Raw genomic sequence first — 23957 nt, 5'->3', positions numbered from 1 at the left:
GAGAAATAGGAACACTTTTACACTGTTGGTGGGACTGTAAACTAGTTCAACCATTGTGGAAGTCAGTGTGGCGATTCCTCAGGGATCTAGAACTAGAAATACCATTCGACCCAGCCATCCCATTACTGGGTTTATACCCAAAGGACTATAAATCATGCTGCTATAAAGACACATGCACACATATGTTTATTGTGGCACTATTCACAATAGCAAAGACTTGGAACCAACCCAAATGTCCAACAATGATAGACTGGATTAAGAAAATGTGGCACATATACACCATGGAATACTATGCAGCCATAAAAAAGGATGAGTTCATGTCCTTTGTAGGGACATGGATGAAATTGGAAATCATCATTCTCAGTAAACTATCGCAAGAACAAAAAACCAAACACCGCATATTCTCACTCATAGATGGGAATTGAACAATGAGAGCACATGGACACAGGAAGGGGATCATCACACTCTGGGGACTGTTGTGGGGTGGGGGGAGGGGGGAGGGATAGCATTGGGAGATATACCTAATGCTAAATGACGAGTTAATGGGTGCAGCGCACCAGCATGGCACATGTATACATATGTAACTTACCTGCACATTGTGCACATGTACCCTAAAACTTAAAGTATAATAATAATAAAAAAAAGATTAAAAAATAACTTTCATAGAAGTTATTTTACTGACTTAGTGGGGCCAGAAAAAACATGCAGGATTAAACAGAGAAACATGTGGAGAATGTATAACTGAAAGAGCACTCTGACTTGAAGGGTTGTATTACTGCCTGAATAATTATTTGATTCCTGGTATGAAAAGTACCTACAGCAAGAATTTTTTTTTACCACATTAAAGAAGAGTACAAATTCAGAATGTATTATATCCAATAACTATAGCTAGAAACACACTAAAAGAAGAATGTAATAAAAATCTAAATTATGAACTATTGAAGATCAAGAGATTACCAAAAAATGTGAAATACACAGGCATAACTTAACAGGAAATGCGTAAAGTATATATGATGAGAACTACAAAACTTTATTGAGAAGAACATAGCAAAAGCTAATAAAAGGGGAACCATACTTTGGTTGCAGTTTTATTTATTTTTCCTTTATGTATTTTGAAGCTCTGTTAGTAGGTGCATAAACATTTAAGATTGTTTTTTCCCTCTTGTTAAATAAAACCCCTTTGTCATTATAAAATATACTTCATCCTTGGTAATAGTATTCGCTCTGAAATTGACTTAGTCTGATAATAATACAGTTACTCCAACGTTCTTCTGACTAATATGAGCATGGCATATCATCTCCCATTCTTTTATGCTTATTTGTATTTGTATGTTTATAGTGTGTTTTTTTTTTCTGAAGGGAGAATATACTTGGGTCTTCCTTTTTTGTCCAATCTGAAAATCTCTGCCTTTAAGTTAAGGTATTTAGATAACTTACATTTAATATAATTACATACATAATTAGGTTTAGAATTCCCATCTTAATTTTTTTTCTATTTTTTAATCTATTTTTGCTTTATTTTGGGTTAATTGGCTATCTTTTGTGATTTATTTTATCTCCTTGTTGGCTTATTAACTAAAAATTTATGTTTTACTATTTTTGTGATTGCCTTGGATTTATAGTATTTACCTCTTTAAATTTTATGCTCAAGCCTCAAGTGATATACCACTTAATGTACAGTAGCCCCACCCTTTCTCTTCTGTGGGGATGTGTCCCAAGACTACCAGTGGATATCTGAAACCTTGAGTAGTACCTAACTCTATTTATACTATGTTTTTTTCCTATCCTATGATAAAGTTTAATTTATAAATTAGGCACAATGAGAGATTAACAACAATAACTAATAATAAAATAGAACAATTATAACAATATGCCAGCATCACTACTCTTCTGATTTTGAGCCATCATTAAGTAAACTAAAGATTACTTGAACACAAGCAATGCAATACTATGTTAGTGGATCTCATAATGGAGCCAGCTACTAAGTAACTAACAGGTAGGTAGTGTATACAGCATGGATAATTGGGCAAAGGGATGATTCACATCGTGGGTGGGAAAAAGTGGGATGGTGCAAGATATTATCGCCTTACTTAGAGTGGCACACAATTTAAAACTTATGAATTGTTTATTTCTGGAATTTTTATGTAATATTTTCAGACTGTGGTTTACTGTGGGCAACTCAAACCAAGGAAATGAAACAGTGTATAAGGAATAACTACTGAATATTATAAGAACCTTATTTTACAAATGCCAAAATACATTGTTATTATTTTTATTTACAGTCAATTATCATTGAAAGATATTTCAATAATATGGGTAAAAGCACTCTTATTGTGTATCCAAGTAGTTACCATTCCTAGTATTCTTTCCTTGTGTAGGCCCAGATTGCCATCTGGTGTATCTTTTCCTTCTGCCTGAAGGACTTTAACATTTCTTGTAGTGTGAATCTGCTGCTGCTAAACTCTTTCAGCTTATATATGTCTGAATAGTTTTTATTTTGCCTTCATTTTTTCAAGATAGACTCATAGATTCATGGGATATGGATTCTAAGCTATTTTAAACATGCTGCTGCACTGTCTTCTCACTTACGTTGTTTCTGACAAGAAATTGGCTGTCACCCTATCTTTGTTCTTCTGTATGCAGCAGGTTTTTTTCTCTCTCACTGCTTTTAAGAGTTTCTCTTTATCACTAGTTTTCAGCAATATAATTACTGTATGCCTTATTAGAGTTTTCCTCATATTTTTGTGCTTGTGATATATTGAACTTTTTGCATTTTTGGGATCATAGTTTTCATCAATAATACACTGGAATTTTTGCATCTATGGGATTGTAGTTTTCATCAAATATGGAAAACTGTTGGCCATAATTTCTTCAAATATTTTTTTCTGCCTCCTCTCTAACAATTGCAACTACATATATATTTGGCTGCTTTAACTTGTCCCACAGCTTACTGATTGTTGTTTATTATTATTTAAGTTATCTTTTCTCCCTGTGATTCACTGGACAGTTTATGGTATGTCTTCAAGTTTACTAATCTTCTTTTTGTAATATCTAATCAGCTGTGAATTGATGCAGCGTATCTTCCATCTCAAATATTATACTTTTATCTTTCGAAATTTAGTTTCGGTCTTTTGATATATCTTCTATATTTCTACTAAACTTTTTGATTCTATGGAATTCAGTTATGATAACTATTTTAATGTCATTACTAATTCTATCGTCTATTTCAGCTCTTGTTTCTTTTCCATAAACTGATTTTTCTTTTCATTATTGGTTGTATTTTGTTGGTTCTCTTCATACCTGCTAATATTTAATTGGATGTCAGATATTATGAATTTTAGCTGTCTGGATGCTGAGTATTTTTGCATTTCTATAAATATTTTCCAGTTTTGCTCTAGATTGCAGTTAAATTATTTGAAAATAGTTTGATCTTTTGGGGACTTGCTTTTAAGATTTATTTGTCAAGATAAAAGCGGTGTTCAGTATGGGGCTAATTATTCCAGACTACTGTGGGAAGACTCTTCTGATTACACTCCCAATACCCTATGAATCATGAGGTTTTCCTCTCTGGCTGGTGGGTGCAGGTGCCATTCCCAGCTCTTTGTGAGCACCATACACCATTACTTCTAATGACAGTTTGGTAGGGGCAAACACTCTGATTATGTTAAATATACCTTCAGTTCATTAGAGTGACCCTGAATTATTGGAAACAGTAAAATTATGTTTAATATCTTTTAAACATTGTATATATTTAGTATGTTAATCCGAAATACATATTTAGTAATAACATTGAAAACCCAATTGTTAAAGTTGAAAACCAATGAGGGTTCTGAATAATCAATATTTTACTGATTATGAATTTTGAAAAATATTAGCTTTTATCTCAGGCTATTTAGAGGGTAAGAATAAAATAAAGAACTCCTTGATCACATGACCATGACTAGGCAAATTTCTTGAATAATTTTTGTAACACTGCTCTTCTGTCTATATGCTTATAACATTGCCCTTATTTCATTTTCCCTTTAGATTTGCAGGGGATATCATAGGCTTCCTTTATTTAGTGAAAAGAAAAAAACAAAAACAAAAAATAGTACTGATTAAACAATTTCCCAAAGGAAAAAGGCGTATATTTTGCCTTTAAAAATACTTAACAAAGGAAGTGCTTTAGAGTCAAATTTGAAAGACACTTCTTAAAGTGGTGCTGTGATAGGAGGTTTTGTGTTTTTGTTTTTATTTTTATTTTATTATTTTATTTTTGAGTCAATCCCTCTTAGAACATTGTAGCAGCAAAATATGGTATTGAATATTCATTACTTCAGAAGTAGTCTGGCTTTTGTTGAATCCTAGGAGAAAATTATCTAGGATAAAAGGAAACTATTTCTATTTTTCTTTTGTCCTCCCAGTTGCCCTATGTTTGCTTCTTCCATGAAAAAGCTTATATTCTTTCTCAAAGAGCTGACCTCAGTTCTTGAGAACTGTCTCTAAGAAAAGAGATGCTGTATATCAGTCATAATTTCAAGTGTAGTGCAGGTACTTGCATTTCTAACATAAAAGGATGTGAGGAGCAACGGTAGAGAAACATTTCAAATCCGACTTACAGAAAACGTGTACATATTTTGAAAAAGTGAAATGGAAATAAGCATTTCAGTGATAAAACTGTCTTAGAATGCCCATCAAATTTTTTAAGCAAAGGACAAATAGTCAAATTGGGTTTCTATTGAATCTCTGAAGGACACAATTGATCATGCTGTCTGATTCCAGTATTTGTTCAAAACTATTCTAATCTGTTTAAAGGAATATCCATTTTTAATTTTAACAATAACCTATAAAAGGAATCTTGTTTCTGACAGTGTTCATATTTTTGCAAGATTTTAGTGGAGGTCTTAGGTCACTTCAAGTATGTTCCCTGTCTCCAAATTGGTAAAACATTAGCTTACTAGAACCTTATGAACAAGGGCTATTTTGAAATTGCTCATCTTTTTTCTATGAAACAGAAACTTATCACAGAAAAAAAACTCATCACGTGTTCAAACAGATTTATTCTCTTTTCCTTTTATTGCCGTTTTTGGTACTAGGGAACCACTACAATCTGTTATAAGGATGTCATTGTTAACAAATTGATAACTATTCTCTATCCAATTCTGTTTACAATAGAATTCTATTTATAATTCTATTACAATTCTATTTACAATAGAATTCCATTCTAACTACTATCTCCTCTTGTTTCTTTGATGATGGTAGTGGCAAAAGTAACTTTATTCATAATTTTACCTCTACTTTATAAAACTATTGATATTTAAAAGTTGTTCGAGAATCATCGCATTTTGAATTATAGGTTGTCCAAGACATCATGCCAGTTAACATGGCCAGAGACAAAATTAATTAACAACCAGTAGATTTGAACAATCTCAGGCTGTTTATAGTTTGTAGCTAGATAGGGAAATAATGAAATTGTTTTCTGGTTACAATGAATAAGTAAATAAAATTCTCATTATTAAAAGATATAGATGGTATTCCAAAATATTTTCCCTTTGCTTTTCATTAACCAAAAGTTAGTAGCCTTCAAAATGGGTCAGAAATACTTTCACATAAGGCTGATAAATGAGACTTGAAGGAAAAAAATCAATAGTAATGTTGTAGGTTACCAAGTGCATGCAATTGCATTCAGGAGCCATGACACCAAATTGTCCCAAACATGTAAAAGCTTTACATTTTAACAGCTTTAGGAAAAAAAATCTTCACTAATTCAGTTTAATACTTAGGAGCCCTAAAAATGCAAGTATAGTGCAGATACCTGTTGTGATCAATTAGCTCTGATGGTATTTTACTAGAAAGTACCTGTTTTATGGATAGTCAACAAATCCAGCAACACTTTTCTTTGAAGCTGTTAAGCCATGGCTCATTCTTAATGCTAGTATTTCAGAAGATTATGGTACAGGTATTCGGAAGTTGCAAATCTAATATCATGATTGTTAGACAGACTTTATCAGACATCCTGAATCAATAATGACCTTTAGTATAATTTTATAATCTAAGTAAGGAAACAATTTTTACTTGATGAGTGGTTGGAGAGAAGGTGCTTGATAATACTGGCATACTTTGTCTTTTAGTGTATTCATTAGTGACATAGAGATAACACAGATGCCTTTATTATAGCATGATGCATGATACAGTAAAATTTCAGGTAATATGATTTCATCTTAGGTCCTGATTTTAAAAACTCAACCTAAGTTACAGTCTCATCTTTAACATCTCAATTTACATGTAGCTTAATTTCATGCATGCTGCTCAAAAAAACAAGGTTATAGTGAGGATTCAGTATCCAGGGTATTAATGACTGTGTGATTAATCCAGATCTGAAAGCGGCAGTAGAATAATTGAACTACTTTTAGGAAATTGTAAAACTGTTCTCAGAAAAAGAAAAATAAAGTCATCAACACAAGGGTTTGCAAAGGTGGTATGTCTGATTCGTGTACCTCTCTACAACCTTGCCCTATGCCACCCTATGAAGATGAATGCATCAAATATATCTGTTTTTTATCATAGAGAAATTTGTTCAAGCTTTTAGAATGTACACGCACACAAAATATTCTGCAAAACAAGGGGAAAAGTAATTAATTTTCAATTCATTTGCAAAGCCTGTGTATACATTATAAAGGAAAAATATTATTGCAAGTTATGAATCTGATTTGTTATAATTAGAAAGAGGACCTAAATTATTTGTTGAACTGGAAATGCATTCAGGATCACAAAGCTAGGATACAATGTGTTTTTCTATGTTATGATAACAAATATTCTGATAAGCTAGCTTCTATATTTAATATAAATGGAGACAAAATAAAATAACTCCTATTTCATAAATGCTCCAGAGATTTTCAAGGAGACATGAAGGTAGGTTTGTTCATTTTCAGGTATGCTGTTCTATAGTATCGGGAGGAATCCAAATGAGTTTGCCTCATTCTTTGATATGGGTTATGTTAACTGTTGTGCTGATTGCATTTTTGATCTTGGCGGTAAAGAATATATATTTTACACAGTAAATCGTAAAACTGTTCTGAATTGATTCATAGAACAGTAGCAATTCATGAAATTCTTATTGTACTAATGGTTCACTCTACTATCCAATGAACTGGGCTTTTCTTGCCTGTTCCCACAAAGGAGGCATTGTCCACCATTTGATGTCACCTGGAAGAACAATTCAACATTCAAGGTCATTAAGCTTAAATTCACTCAAATTTTGTGAACTGAAATGACATCATTCTGATATCTGTGCTCTGTATAGGAGAATTGAAATACAGTGAAATTATAAAGTGGGTGAGGTTAATCTTCAGTTGCCTGCTATCTCCTCATTTGGTACCCCTTTCTCCTTTTCTGGTGGCATTCTAAGACTCGAAGGTCAGTATATCTAATGGGGGAAGAGACGCTATTGGGCTTCAGAGACTGCCATGTGACACTTCTACTTCACTGAAAAAAACTCACTGCTTCTAGTGTGAAAATTCTCTGGCCGGGTGTGGTGGCTCACACCTATAATCCCAGCTACTCGGGAGGCTGAGGCAGGAGAATCACTTGAACCTGGGAGGCGGAGGTTGCAGTGAGCTGCGATTGTGCCACCACTACACTCCAGCCTGGGCAACAGAGTGAGACTCTGTCTCCGAAAAAAAGAAAAAAAAGAAAATTCTCTGAGAAAACTTATTAAAGGTAGTTTTACTTTGAATTAATATGCATTATTATTTGTATAATTGACTCTAACACAATGAATAATTTACAAAATATAGAATTCACATTTCTTTTAGCATGTAGTTGATAAAGTAGATAAGACAAAACTACCACTCAAATACGCACACCCATTGTGTTATTTGTGTGGGAAAAGTGAGCACATACATAAAATCATCTCTTAATGGTGTGCACTTCGAATACAAAAACTTCTATATAGTTAGGCAACGACCTGCATTATTTATCATTAGCAATAAAGCTTATATAGGCTTACAGAATAGCAATATGGGTTAAAACATGGTTGCAAACTGAAAAATCAGAGTGAGAGTTTAAAAATTCCTGCGGTAAGATAAGTAACACAGGCATCTATATCACACTAAGTCTCCATTTATTGAAATCATAGAAAACCATTATTTTACACAATGTTTAACAGCTCATCAGAGCCAGGGTAACTTGAACTTCATTTGGTAATGCTTTTGCTCTACCCTGATCAGTTAAAACATTTTGGCATATCTCCTATTCATTTTTGGTCTGTACAGGCATCTCTCATTCAGAGGGATTTTTTCCATGTGAATATTCATGCTTTTAATTGGTTTTTCCCTGTTCTTTCAACTGATGTCTTATTAGTTGACATAATGAAAAGAACAAATTGCCTAATCAAGCTTTTTATGGTACTAAAAACTGGAGAAAGATCTTTTAAAATTATATGCATATAATGCATGTCATCAAAATCAGTGGCATTGTTAATGAGAATGAGCTCACAACACAGTCATTTGAAGGGAGGAACTATTTCTGCCCCTCTCCATGATCATCACACAGGATAGAGAAACAAACAAAGATATGCAGACTGTCAACAACAGAAAAGTGAAATTTCCAAATTTATAATGGAATTAATGCTTTCAAATCTATAAATAACAAAATGTGCCTCTGCATCTGCTAACTCATGCTTTTTGACAACAAGCTGTGCTGAAAGGCAGTCAGTTGATATTGCAGACAAGCACTGTGGGCTGAGCAGTTGCAATTTGTTTATTGTTTTCTGATGCACATCTATGGGCCATATGGTCAGGATCTTCATGGAAACAAATTGTCCATAATTTTCTTCCAACATGAGGATACCGTAGTAAAATAATTTTGGAGCTATAGAGTAACCTCAACAAAATCTATCATACAGATTGTACGAAGGCTGATAAAATCTATCATCCGTCTCATCTACTGTCTATGCATATCTCAAAGTCAGGTATGTATTCTACTGCAGTTCATATATCAGAGCTATATTATTCTATCTTCTCTGGGACTGAGCTATTTCCCCCTCCATCAAGACAAGGACTGAGTACTACATCTTTTTTTTTTTTTTTTTTTTTTTAATTCCAGAGCCAAAGAAACCCATCTTAGATTAATCAAACTTCCCAAAGTTGTTTCTCAAAAATATCAGGACTCAGTCAGGCACAGTGGCTCATGCCTGTAATCCCAACACTTTGGAAGGCCAAGGCAGGAGGATCGCTTGAGGCCAGGAATTCGAGGCCAGCCTGGGTAACATAGTGAGACCTCTAAAAAAATCTTTTCTAATACAATAGCTAAGTTCACATAATTATAAGAAAAGTCAATAAGAAAAGTTAGCACAGACAAAGTAAATATTAAAACAATAGGTGCTTTGCACATGGTTAGAAAGGTATAAAGATATACCTCAGAGATATTGCAGGTATGGTTCCAGACCACTTCAATAAAGTGAGTCACACAAATATTTTGGTTTCTAAGCACGTAATAAAGTTATGCTTTCATGCTTATGCTGTACTATAGTCTATTAAGTGTGCAATAGCATTGTCTAACAAAACAATGTACATATCTTAATTTGAAAAATCCTTTATTGCCACAAAATGCTAACAATTATCTGAGCTTTCAGTGAGTCATAACCTTTTTTCTACTGTAAGGTCTTGCCTCAATGTTGATGGTCGCTGACTGATTAGGGTGGTGATTACTGAAGGTTTGGGTGACTGTGACAATTTCTATTTTTTTGTTTTCTTTTTTTTTTTTTTTTTTTGAGACAGAGTCTCGCTCTGTTGCCCAGGCTGGAGTGCAGTGGCGTGATCTTGGCTCACTGCAAGCTCCGCCTGCCGGGTTCACGCCATTCTCCTGCCTCAGCCTCCCACGTAGCTGGGACTACAGGTGCCCACCACCACGCCCAGCTAATTTTTTGTATTTTTTTTTAGTAGAGACGGGGTTTCACCATGTTGGCCAGGATGGTCTTGATCTCCTGACCTCTTGATCTGCCTGCCTTGGCCTCCCAAAGTGCTGGGATTACAGGCGTGAGCCACCACGCCTGGCTGACAATTTCTTAAGATAAGAAGACAACAGGTCGGGCGCAATGGCTCATGCCTGTAATTCCCAGCACTTTGGGAGGCCAAGGCAGGTGGATCACTCGAGGTCAGGAGTTCGAGATCAGCCCAGCCAAGATGGTGAAACCACGTCTCCACTAAAAACACAAAAATTAGCTGGTTGTGGTGGCAGGTACCTGTAATCCCAGCTACTCAGGAGGCTGAGGCAGGAGAATCACTTGAACCCAGGAGTTGGAGGTTGCAGTGAGCCAAGATCGTGCCACTGCACTCCAGCCTGGGTGACAGAGCGAGACTCTATCTCAAAAAAATAAAAGAAATAGAAAAGACAGCAATGAAATTTGCCACGTTGACTGACTTTTCCTTTCACAAATGATTCATTTGTAGCACATGATACTGTTTGATAGCATTTTACCCATAGTAGAACTTTTTTTCAAAATTGGAGTCAATAATCTCAAACCTTATTGCTGCTTTATCAACTGTCTATAGAATATTATAATCTTTTCTTATTGTTTCAACAATGTTCATAGCATCTTCATCAAGAGTAGTTTCCATCTGAAGAAACCAGTTTCTTTGCCCATCCATAAGAAGCAGCTCTTCATTTATTCAAGTTTGATCATAAGATTGCAGCAGTTCAGTCACATCTTAAGACTTCAGTTTGAATTCTCATTCTCTTGCTATTTCTACCATATCTGCAGTTACTTCCTCCATGGAAGTCTTCAACTCCTCAAAATCATCTATGGGGTTGGAATCAACTTCTTCCAAATTCCTCTTACTGTGGCTAATTTTGATCTCCAATGAATCACAGATGTTCTTAATGGTATGTAGAATAGTGAATCCTTTCTAAAAGATTTTCAATGTACTTGGCCCAGATCTAGCAGAGACAGCTATAGCTTTACTGAAAGTATTTTATTATTATTATTATTATTATTATTATACTTTAAGTTCTAGGGTACATGTGCACAACATGCAGGTTTGATACATAGGTATACATGTGCCATGATGGTTTGCTGCACCTATCGACTCATCATTTACATTAGGTATTTCTCCTAATGCTATCCCTCCCCTAACCCCTCACCTGCCAACAGGCCCCAGTGTGTGATGTTCCCCGCCCTGTGTCCAAGTGATCTCATTGTTCAACTCCCACCTATGAGTGAGAACATGTGGTGTTTGGTTTTCTGTCCTTGCGATAGTTTGCTGAGAATGATGGTTTCCAGCTTCATCCATGTCCCTGCAAAGGACATGAACTCATCCTTTTTCATGGCCGCATAGTATTCCATGGTGTATATGTGCCACATTTTCTTAATCCAGTCTATTACTGATGGACATTTGAGTTGGTTCCAAGTCTTTGCTATTGTGAATAGTGCCACAATAAACACATATGTGCATGTGTCTTTATAGTAGCATGATTTATAGTCCTTTGGATATATACCCAGTAATGGGATGGCTGGGTCAAATGGTAATTCTAGTTCTAGATCCTTGAGGAATCGACACACTGTCTTCCACAATGGTTGAACTAATTTACACTCCCACCAACAGTGTAAAAGCGTTCCTATTTCTCCACATCCTCTCCAGCATCTGTTGTTTCCTGACTTTTTAATAATCGCCATTCTAACTGGCGTGATATGGTATCTCATTGTGGTTTTGGTTTGCATTTCTCTGATGGCCAGTGATAATGAGCGTTTTTTTCATGTGTCTTTTGGCTGCATAAATGTCTTCTTTTGAGAAGTGTCTGTTCATATACTTTGCCCACTTTTTGATGGAGTTGTTTGTTTTTTTTCTTGTAAATTTGTTTGAGTTCATTGTAGATTCTGGATATTAGCCCTTTGTCAGATGAGTAGATTGCAAAAATTTTCTCCTATTCTGTAGGTTGCCTGTTCACTCTGATGGTAGTTTCTTTTGCTGTGCAAAAGCTCTTTAGTTTAATTAGATCCCATTTGTCTATTTTGGCTTTTGTTGCCATTGCTTTTGGTTTTTTTTTGGTCACGAGGTCCTTGCCCATGCCTATGTCTTGAATGGTATTGCCTAGGTTTTCTTCTAGGGTTTTTATGGTTTTAGGTCTAACATTTAAGTCTTTAATCCATCTCGAGTTAATTTTTGTATAAGGTGTAAGGAAGGGATCCAGTTTCAGCTTTCTACATATGGCTAGCTATTTTTCCCAGCACCATTTATTAAATGGGGAATCCTTTACCCGTTTCTTGTTTTAGTCAGGTTTGTCAAAGATCAGATGGTTGTAGATGTGTGGCATTATTTCTGAGGCCTCTGCTCTGTTCCATTGGTCTGTATATCTGTTCTTTTACATTTGCTGAGGAGTGCTTTACTTCCAATTATGTGGTAAATTTTAGAATAAGTGTGATGTGGTGCTGAGAAGAATGTATATTCTGTTGATTTGGGGTGGAGAGCTCTGTAGATGTCTATTAGGTCTGCTTGTTGCAGAGCTGAGTTCAGGTCCTGGATATCCTTGTTAACCTTCTGTATTGTTGATCTGTCTAATATTGACAGTGGGGTGTTAAAGTCTCCGATTATTATTGTATGGGAGTCTAAGTCTCTTTGTAGGTCTCTAAGGACTTGCTTTATGAATCTGGGTGCTCCTGTATTGGGTGCATATATATTTAGGATAGTTAGCTCTTCTTGTTGAATTGATCCCTTTACCATTATGTAATGGCCTTCTTTGTCTCTTGATCTTTGTTGGTTGAAAGTCTGTATTATCAGCGACTAGGATTGGAACCCCTGCTTTTTTTTTTTTTTTCTATTTGCTTGGTAGATCTTCCTCCATCCCTTTATTTTGAGCCTATGTGTGTCTGTTCTTTCCTTGAATCTTATGAACCAATTTCTCTTAGCTTCCAACTTTTCATGTGAAGCTTCTTCACCTCTCTCAGCCTTCACAGAATTGAAGAGAGATAGGGCCTTGCTCTGGATTAGGCTTTGGCTTAAGGGAGTGTTGTGGCTGGTTTGATCTTCTAGCCAGACCAATACAACTTTCTCCATAATAGCAACCAGAGTGTTTCATCTTTTTGTCATTCATGTGTTCACTACAGGAGTACCTTTAATTCCTTCAAGAACTTTTCCTTTGCATTGACAAGTTAGCTAAGGGTTTGGGGTAGGATGCCTAACTTTCCACCTATCTCAGCTTCCAACATGCCTTCTTCACTAAGCTTAATCATTTCTAGCTTTTTGTTTGTTTGTTTGTTTTGAGATGGAGTCTTGCTCTGTCGCCCATGCTGGAGTGCAGTGGCGCGATCTAGGCTCACTGCAACCTCCGCCTCCCGGGTTCACGCCATTCTCCTGCCTCAGCCTTCCGAGTAGCGGGGACTACAGGTGCCTGCCACCACGCCCGGCTAATTTTTTGTATTTTTAGTAGAGCCGGGGTTTCACCGTGTTAGCCAGGATGGTCTCGATCTCCTGACCTCATGATCCACCTCGGCCTCCGAAAACGCTGGGATTACAGGCGTGAGCCACCGCGCCTGGCGCAATCATTTCTAGCTTTTGATTTCAAGTGACAGACATGCTACTTTTCCTTTCACGTGAACGCTAGGAGGCCATTGTAGGGTTATTAATTGGTTTAATTTCAATATTGTTAAGTCTTAAGAACTAGGAAAGCCCAAGGAGAGGGAGAGAGATGGGGGAAGGGCTAATCAGTGGAGCAGTCAGTATACACACAACATTTATTAAGTTCATTGTCTTATATGGGTGCGATTTGTGGCATTTCAAAACAGCTGCAAGAGTAACATCAAATATCACTGATCATAGGTCATCATAAGAGATATAATAATAATGCAAATGCCTGAAATATTGGGATAATTACAAAAATGTAACACAGAGACATGAAGTGAGCACATGCTGTTGGAAGTATAGATTTGCTTGATGCGGGGTTGTCACAAACTTTCAACTGTTTTTAAAAAGGCAGTATCTGTGAAGCATAATAAAGCAAAGCGCAATAAAATTAAGTAAGCCTGTGTATTATGGCGGTCAAGTGCTTTAATAAGAAATGTTATGTTCTTAATATTGTGAGATCACAGTAATCTATAGTGTATAGGTACTCAGCTTTGAGTTGTTTTGTCAGAAGCAGGATGACGCTGTATGCAAAATCATTTTTGTTGCTTGTGTCTTATGACCTGTGGCACATAGTTACAAGCCAACTAATTAGGGCTACATTCTGTAATTAGAATATGAAATGAAACTGACTGACCCATATAAGAATTTGCCCCATGATGTAAATCTTCTTATTACCATACTCTAACCAGTGGGACAAATAATTTCTAACTTGAAGTAGAAATAGAGTATGTGTTGTCTAAATTGCCCACAATTACTAACTATTGCTGTGATTGCAATTCTGCAATTCTGGTTCTAATGAGTGAAAAAATAAAAGAATTAAATATTATAGGAAGGGCAAAAAAGTTCTTCCTTAAAGTAAAATGAAAGGTAAAACAACATCATGAAACCCTTTATTTTTATGGTACTCAAGAAATTATTTGAAATGAAAATCATTAAGTTGCCTGAAAATGGATCTTAACTGTTTATAAATGCAAACTATTGGGACAGTTGCCTTGACTTGACTGGAATAGCATTAGGTTAAATGTATCTTCCAGCCGTTACACTGCAGCAGAAATTCTATGGTCTTGTAATCACTGCTGCCGTTCCCTCTCAAAGACCACCCACGTTTGGTAATAGCATGTTTTCCACAGTAAAAGGATGTATGGATTTTCTCCTTTATTCAACTCGGTCTTAAAGGGATTTAAACGGTAATTTCAACTAATAAGTTGTTATAACACATTTTATATCACCAGTCACATTTGTGTGCCATTTAAATTTGTGATGAAAAGATCTGCATATAACTTGGATTTGGCTGAAAGGCGGTATGCTTATCACGACCACTTAGGTTTGATAACATGCCTTTGATGGCTCAATCTCACAAGAATAATTTTCCATGAGATTTCTAGATTGTACAGCTGTGCACTTAGTTGTATATCCTCTAGAAACTGCCTGTGTTGTGGAATTGATCTTGGTTTTACCTGGCATAAACATCATAAACATACAGTTTTTAGTAGTGTGTTTTTAGTCACCACCTCTGATATGGACACATCCTTCCGTCTCTACCTAATACTAACAGTTAACTGGTTATTAGTTAACTAGTTAATAGATTATGATTTCTTGGACAAGTTCACTTTCTTGTAAAAGGCTTTTTATGTCACCATATTTATTTTAGAAATTAGTTGGAATCCTGGATATCAAAAATCAAGTGAGTTAATAGCAGTAGCAACCAAAAAGTTCCTAAAATGTTGCTATGTATACAGCACCATTGCCATTTACTGGCAATATAGAGAAATATGTATTTATGGGAGGAGATACACATACCAAAATGTGGATTAGTAAGGCGTGTAGTGAATATCATATAGAGGTTGGGGATTAAATTAGAACTTGCAGGAAGATAGACTTCAGTAAATAGCAAAGAATGGTCAGGGAACATGAATGGTACGGCATTCCAGTCTGGGCAAATTTGACAGAGCAACATGTGAAGTTATTGAGAGCCTAACCTGGCACCTCGAACAAGTGCTTGACGGGCTCTTTCATGTTTATCTTGCTCTTAATTACACGTGTATATGCAATGCCATAAAAGCTATAGTTAATTGATTGAAATGTGGTATTGTTATTTATCATTGTTATTTCAGACAGTACTTTTTAGGTGAGAATTATTATTTCAGGCACATTTCTCTTTACATGACTGCCATCAATGTATGAAAAGTGCCCATTTATTTATTTTGTGTTGTTTGCCTCCTGGTAGGAGCAGGAAGGGAAAGGAGGAGAAATAAGCTATAACTGGTTGTTTTATTTCTCTTGAATTACTACCTAGTAGCCATTACCGACACCTCCTTTCTCTCCTCAAAAGGTCCAATACATTTCTTGACCAGTAGGAATATGTTTAAAAAAACAAACAAACAAAGTTCCACACTACCTCCCAGAACAAAATATGTACACAACAGTATAAAAACAATATACCTGCAAGTTCAAAAAAAAAAAAAAAAAGGAGTAAGACATTGAGACAGGGTGGATGTAGGTGTCTACATGAAACTTCTCTTACCACCCCCTACTACCCCTCCACATGTATTATGTCCTCTTTGTTTTCTTCCATCAGTATCTAAAATGCTGTTTTTCATGTTTTAATTCAAATACAGAAACCGACTGGGCATCAGCTTATTTTTTCCCAGCTTCTGTGGATCTTTAATGAAATATCACTACAACAAAAATGAATTCTGAAGTCCCCTTTTCATAATAGTGAGATTTTTACCTGTTCCCTAATGCATGTGATGGCAAGCTTCCTGACCTGTGATTTCAGAAAGCATCCTCCTTTTTGTTCACAAAGCAACGTCCTAGCTACCAAGTGCGTTGAGCGTTCAACAAAAGGCCATACGCTAGAGTACTGTATGTGCTGGGGCAGGGATGGAGAGTAGGCAGGTGCTCTGCTATACGGTTCAGTAATTAGAGAATTTCATCATTTGAATTTGACTGGGCTCTCTTTCATTCCTGACAACATGAGCCATTTCAGCTGTGCTATACCATTACATTAAAAGGTCACATTTCCACTGTCAGAGCAAAAACTGAAAAAATTGAAGAATTCTATTATACAAATAATGCAGATTCTTTTTTTTTTCATTTTTGCCTAATGTTACTCAGGTAATTATTCCATTGTGTTTTGACCTCAGAATATAATTACTGACAAAGAAATAAAGATTAAATATATCTTTACAGTGTAAACAACTCTGTTGCCATCCTTTGTTACAGCCAGGTTTAAAACTTAAAATGAATCTATGAGATGGGGAAAAATTTAACATAAATACAAGCTGTTAAAATGGAGTGCTATTATGTTTAGTATACTGTTAGTATTTTGTAGAGTATAATGCTTAGGGAGCTGCATCTTACTTCTTCATTCATAGCCATCATGTTTCTACCAAAAAGAAGAGATATTGAACAACCCCTCTCTCTATCCCCTGCTGCTGACTGTGTAGTAGGTGATGGGACATTTCACTGATCGCTTCTGCATTTGTATTAGGATCTTCTTTTTCTTGTTTGATTTAAACCATAAAGAACTGTTGTTGCATGCTGATGAGACACTGGGTAAAATCTCCAGTGAGGTTTTTCTTTTTTTCTTTTTTCTTTTTTTCATTTTAGCTAATTTGTTTCAGAAAGTTAGACACCTGTCTTGCTTTTAATCAGGATCCTCTAAGGTCAGTTAAAACCATTTCCCATAGCTGTTTAAGATGTGCCTGTGGCTGGCTGCCTGACCAGGTGAATAAGTAAACATTTCAGTCATTGCTCATGAGAATAAATCACCTTGCTTGGATGGGGCTTGGAGAGAAAAGTGAATCAAATGCCACAGAGTCTTAACTGTAGCTGTCTCCCCACTTGGTGGAATGCCTCCATCCTTTGTGATGCAAATAGTAATTTATTTCTTCCCAACAGCAGGTCAGCCACAAGGATTTAGTTTCCTTCCAAGGTAGGGGAGCTGATTTAACCTGCCGCTATGCTTTTCTACAAGATTCTTATTTACAACAGTTTCTTAATGAGTTATGTCAGAGTAGCTGCTGGTATGATCCTCTTGATATCAGGGCCTGTGAAGCAGAATGGTTAATGATGCACGCCTTGCTAGTTTCAGTGAACATTACAGAGTGACTGACTACAGCACCATAGACTAGATGCCAAACTCATAATAAATGGAACAGTGCCACCTTTTGGCCATAAAGTAGGGACACAAACTAGGATGGCTAGGATTCTGTAAGTCACACAGGTTATTTAAAACTATTTATGACGGATTTAGTGGTCATGCAATCCTCAAATAATAGTAACCAAATTCTTTTTTTCTCTTTACTTTCTTCCTTTTTTCCCCCATTGTGGCAGTATCTATGGTTTGACTGTATGCATTTCATATAATAATGATGCTTTGGAGAGACTAAATTTTGCTACATTCTAATTATGTTTTGCACAAGAATGAATTAAGCATGCATTATGCAGATAATATGAAGGAGAACATGGTTACCATTGTACATATAGCAACTTCTTTTATACAGGGACAACTAATTTGTGGAAACATTTTGGAAAGAATTTTGAAAGAAGGAAATTAATTGAGTGTTGCAGTATTTGTTTATGATTGTGAATTGGACACTGATTTTAATTTAAAAAATATTTTGGGTCTGCCTTTTTATTTCCCTATATATTGCTTCTCATGAAGCAATAACACACCAATTAATTTGAGTAGAGTTAATCAAAAACATTCACACATTGAAATTCATTTTTCTCTATCCATTTTTTAGGTACATTTTACTTTGTAGAGCAGTTTCAGGTTCACAAAAAAGCTGACAGAAAGATACAGATTTCCCATATACTCCCTGCCTTCCACACATGCATAGCCTCCTCTGTCATCAACATTCCCCACCAGAGTGGTTTGTTAAAATTGGTGAATCTACACTGACATATTATAATCACTCAAAGTTCATATTTGACCTTAGGGTTCACTCTTGGTATTTATTATACATTTGAAGGGTTTGGATAAATGTACAATGATATCTACCATTGTAGTATACATACTCAATTTTTAGAAGAAAGAGGCAAATTACAAGACAGCTTTGTGATAGTAAGGGTTTAATCAAGAAAGAAAATCTCAGGGTATGTCATGACAGATATCAATAAGCAATCAGCCCAATTTCCTGTACCATTTACAGTTTAGTTGAAGTCAAATGGTGATAGATGTCCAGAACATGAAAGACTTGTATTCTATTATTCTAAAAAAATTCTAAAATAAACAAAAATATGTTCACTGGCTACTTACTGCAAGACAAAAAGTTTTTTTGTTCAAAATTAGTGCATAGCTCACAATCCTAAAAGAATATTGCAACATTCATTTAAATTTCCTTTTTATAAAAAATTTCCCAAATGTTTTCTCGTATCAGTTGTCACTGCATAAAATAAATTCCCATGTATACTGAAACATTTTTAAAAGTTTTTGACATTTATTAAATGAGAAGTTTAATCTGCATCTTAATGGTAAATTATTGGAGACAGTTTCCCTCCAATCTTAAGTGGACATTTAGGCATTTCAGCAAAATTGGTAAAAGTTATTTTTGAACTATTGGACCTTTCCAACAGTGAAGGTTGATGCTTATTCAACTAGACACAGGACACGTTTTCAAAGTGAGAGAGGGTGAAAACTTGTTTCTGTGGGTGACTTAATGGCTCTCATTCAAATGCCACCTACACCTTAGGCCTTCTATTGGATTGATGTATTTACTCATAACCCTTGGGCTGGCTCCTGAGGCTTTTCCACCTAGCTTCTATATTTTGGTGTTATCATTCTAGACAAAGTTTTAAAATGAGTAGAATGCTTTTTTTTTTTTTTTCAAATAATCAATACTGTGTAATCCAGCATGTTTCCCATTGTGTCTTAGTAGCTAGAAAATGAAGAAAATGTCAGTCCCAAACAGTAGTAACTAATATATCTCAGGTATCCAAGAACATTAAGTTTCTCCAGATCTCTTTGATGATCCCTATTCTGTTTATCATTTTAATTATCATGAATTGCATTACACTTTATTTTGATAGGTTTTAGTCACCTCAGGCTGCCATAACAAATTATGATAGACTGGGAGGCTTAAACAACAGAAATTTATTTTTCATAGTTCTGGAGGCTGGAATGTCCAAGATCAGGGTGCCAACAAAACAGATTACATCCTGAGGCCTCTTGGTTTGTAGGTTGTGTGCTCACATGATCTCTTTCTTTGTGCATGTGCAGAAACAGAGAGAAGACAGGCAGAGAGAGAGAGAGAGAGGAACACACTGAAAGAGCGAGTTCTGGTTCTCTTCTTATAAGGGCACTAGGGGGCTCTACTCTCATGACCTCATCTCATCCTAATTACCTCTGGAAGGCCCCATCTCCAAATACCATCACATTGGGAGTTAGGGCTTCAACATATGAATTTTGGAGGGAAACAATCATTCTATCAAAAACAGATAGTTTCTTCAAATCCTTTGGGAAATAAATAGGGCTCAACTATAAAACTCTAAAATATCACATGTGCAAGAGCTTGTGTTAGGCATTGAAGAAGATAAAAATATATTTAAAATAAAGATTCTACTTTTGAAGAGTTTTTACTTGTCATTAAAACAAATGCAAATACAGTCATACACCCCATAACGTTTGGGTCAATGACAGATCACATATGTGATAGTGGTTCCATAAGATTATAATGAAGCTGAAAAATTCCTGTTGCCTAGTGGCATTGTAGCTATCAAAATGTCATAGTACAAAACATTACCATGTGCTTATGGCGATGCCAGTGTAAACAAACCTACTGTGCTGCTATTCATATAGAAGGATAGCACATACAATTATGTACAGTGTACAATAATTGATAATGATAATAAACTATTACGTTACAGGTTGATGTATTTATTACTATTAATACTATACTATACTATACTATACTATACTATACTATACTATACTATACTACCTTTATGATTAGAGTGTACTCCTTATTTAGAAAAAAGTTAACTGTAAAACAGCCCAGGCAGGTCCTTCAGGAGGTATTCCAGAAAAAAGACATTGTTTTCATAGAAGGTGGAAGCTCCATGTGTATTATTGCCCCCAAAGACCTTCCGGTGGGACAAGATGTGGAGGCAGAAGACAGTGTTATTGATGATCCTGACCCTGTGTAAGCCAGGCTAATGTGTGTGTTCATGTCTTCATTTTTAATAAAAAATTTAAAAAGTAAAAAAATAGACAATTAAAAATTAAAAATAGAAGAAAGCTTATCAGATAAGAATATAAAAAAAGAAAATATTTTGTACAGCTTCACAATGTGTTTGTGTTTTAAGCTATGTGTGATTACAAAAGAATCAAACAGTTAAAAATTTAAAGTTCATAAAGAACAAAAGTAAGAGTAAGCTGTTTATTTTGAAGAAGGAAAAATATTTTTTAGTAAATCTAGTATAGCCTAAGTGTACAATATTAATAAAGCCTACAATAGTAAATAAATAATAATGTCCTAGGTGTGCACATTTACTCCCACTCACCCACTGAGTCACCCAGAGCAACTTCCAGTTTTGAAAGTTACTCCATTCATGGTAAGTGCCCTATAAAGGTGTAATCTTTTATACTGTATTTTTACTGTACTTTTTCTATGTTTAGGTATGTTTAGATACACAAATACTATTATGTTACAGTTGCCTACAGTATTCAAAACCGTAACATGCTGTATAGGTTTGCAATCTAGGAGCAATATTATATAGTTTAGGTGTGCAGTAGGTTAGACCATCTAGGTTTGTGTAAGTGCATTCTACGATGTTTGCACAAAGACAAATTGCCCGACACATTTTTCAGAACGTATCCCCATTGTTAAGTGGTGCATGACTGTGAGTAGATTGCATTTTGCTTCGTAAATTGAACTTACTTTCCAAAATTAGTATTTATAAGTCATGTATCTATAGTATTAAAACCAACAAAACATATTTCAAATCAAATTTTTGTCTTTTACATGCATAAAATGTGTTTAATTTATTATGTTTAGATAGATAAGTATTTTTATTCTTGCAGGAAGCAATATATTTAGTTTTTCTTTTCCACTTTGATAGAAAATACTACAAACAAATTTCATTCATTATCTCAATGCAGTTGTAGCATATTATACTTGATATACTTCATACATAGATGTAATATACTGTATGATATATCAAAGGTAATGTATTTTTTCTTCTGTCAGAATGTACCAAATGATGGAAATTAAGAAGATTAAATATATACTAATCCTTAAGTCAACATAAATATAATTAAATATAATATTCTACTTAAGAAAACTGTCAGGATTGAGAGGCCATAAGATTTATACTTTCTTTCTTAAATGTCTTGAAAATTCTTGTGATTTTTCTGTGTGTTTTTCTTTTACTTTTTAAAGAACCTACTTCAAAGCCTTCTTAAAAGTCACCGTTACTGCCTTCTAATGTATTATAAACAAAGAGAAGGTCCTTTCTTCAAATATGCAGGGCTCCTAGGAGATGTCCACTGGTGTGTCAAACAAAAATCAAGAACTTGCTCTTTTATCAGCATTATCAAGCCCATTCAGTAATGAAAGACTAGTGGCAAAGGCACATGATGGGCCAAAATTCAGATTTATTTTACCAAATTCACTCCTCTCATATTTCAAGGAACAAAATCATGCACCAGTAGAAACCAAATTTCCTTCTGCTTTTTATCTTATTTCCTCTTTTTGATTCATAGCTCCTGTCAGCTTTGGGTAGAGATTTGCTGAACCATAAAATATCTGCCTGCTACTGTGGTTCATTATATAGGTTCAGTGCGTGGTCGGCGATCTACAAGGTCTTCCTGATTCCAAATAACTCCCTCTACTGGCCTGGACTAGTACCTGACTAAAAAACACCTTCCCCGCCGCTGCCCCATCGTGAAGTAGAATATATGACCAATAAAAAGTAAAATGTAATATTCTTTAATAGACATTAGTACATTGAATTTTTCAGATTGTTTAAATTTAGATTGTGAAAAGGCCTTAGATAACACAACAAAGAGAGAACTGAAGGGATAGCTTTCAGTATTAGGGGATGACTCCTTTGACTACATGGTGCATAAATGCTGACTCTGAGAAGGGACTGTGGTTTTTTTTTTTTTTCTTTTGCACAGATTTGTAATTTATTCAAAGAAAAAAAAATAGAAAATAAAAAAATTTACATTGATTTAAAAGGATTACTCATGAAAATTATTGAAGAAGAGTTATTTTCCTCTTTTTTGTTTTTTATTTTTATTTATTTATTTAAGCTGCACATAATTAAACACAGTTGGATTATTTCTATTTATTGTCTTCTAAATATTAGTCTTTAATTTTTAATTTTGCCTATGGGGGGTGAGGTTATACCATTTATTTTAATGGACCTCAAATGAATAAAATTGACTTAATTATTAGTAGGATATGAAACACACTATTTGTCCTCTCCTGCAAAACCTCTGGGAAGATATTGTATGGGAGTTCTTTTAGAAGTCAAGATACAGGTGTGCCTGCAGGCCTTGGGTGAAGCTGTACAGAAGTGAAGAGGGGAGAAGATTTTATTAAAAATTAACTAAGGTTTCTTCATAATTTTACCTAAAATCCAATCTGTTCTATATCTCTCAGCAAATCGTTACTGAAGGACAGACTCTTGAAAAAGTATAATGCAGAACAGGAATAGCAAGAAAGTAGGCATCATAGGAGCCCTATACTACATTCTCAAATGATGTAAAAATTGTCAGATTTATTCCCAGATTATACTAAGATGTGTGTGCTGAAAGAATGTGGTTAACTATTTATTTCTTCCAGTGTACATTTTTATTTTTATTTATTTATTTATTTATTTTAATTCCAATAGGTTTTTGGGAAACAGGTGGTATTTGGTTACATGGATATATTCTTTGGTGGTGATTTCTGAGATTTTGGTACACCCATCCCATGAGCAACCTACACTGTACCCAATGTGTAGTCTTATATCCCTTGCTTCCCTCCCTCTCTTCCCTCAATGTCCCCAAAGTCCGTTGTATCATTCTTATGCCTTTGTGTCCTCATAGCTTATCTCCCACTTATAAGTGAGAACATATGATGGTTGGTTTTCGATTCCTGATTTAATTCACCTAGAATAATGGTCTCCAACTCCATCCAGGTTGCTGTGCCATTATTTTGTTCCTTTTTATGGGTGAGTAGTATTCCGTGGTGTGTGCGTATATATAACATTTTCATTTTCCACTTGTTGATTGATGGGCATTTGGGCTGGTTCCATATTTTTGCAATTGTGAATTGTGCTGCTATAAACATGTGTGTGCAAGTGTCATTTTCATATAATGACTTCTTTTCCTCTGGGTAGATCCCCAGTAGTGGAATTGCTGGA

Source organism: Pongo abelii, chromosome X, assembly GCF_028885655.2.
Source record: "Pongo abelii isolate AG06213 chromosome X, NHGRI_mPonAbe1-v2.0_pri, whole genome shotgun sequence".
Classification (NCBI taxonomy): Eukaryota; Metazoa; Chordata; class Mammalia; order Primates; family Hominidae; genus Pongo; species Pongo abelii.
This window is presented reverse-complemented; position numbering follows the sequence as displayed.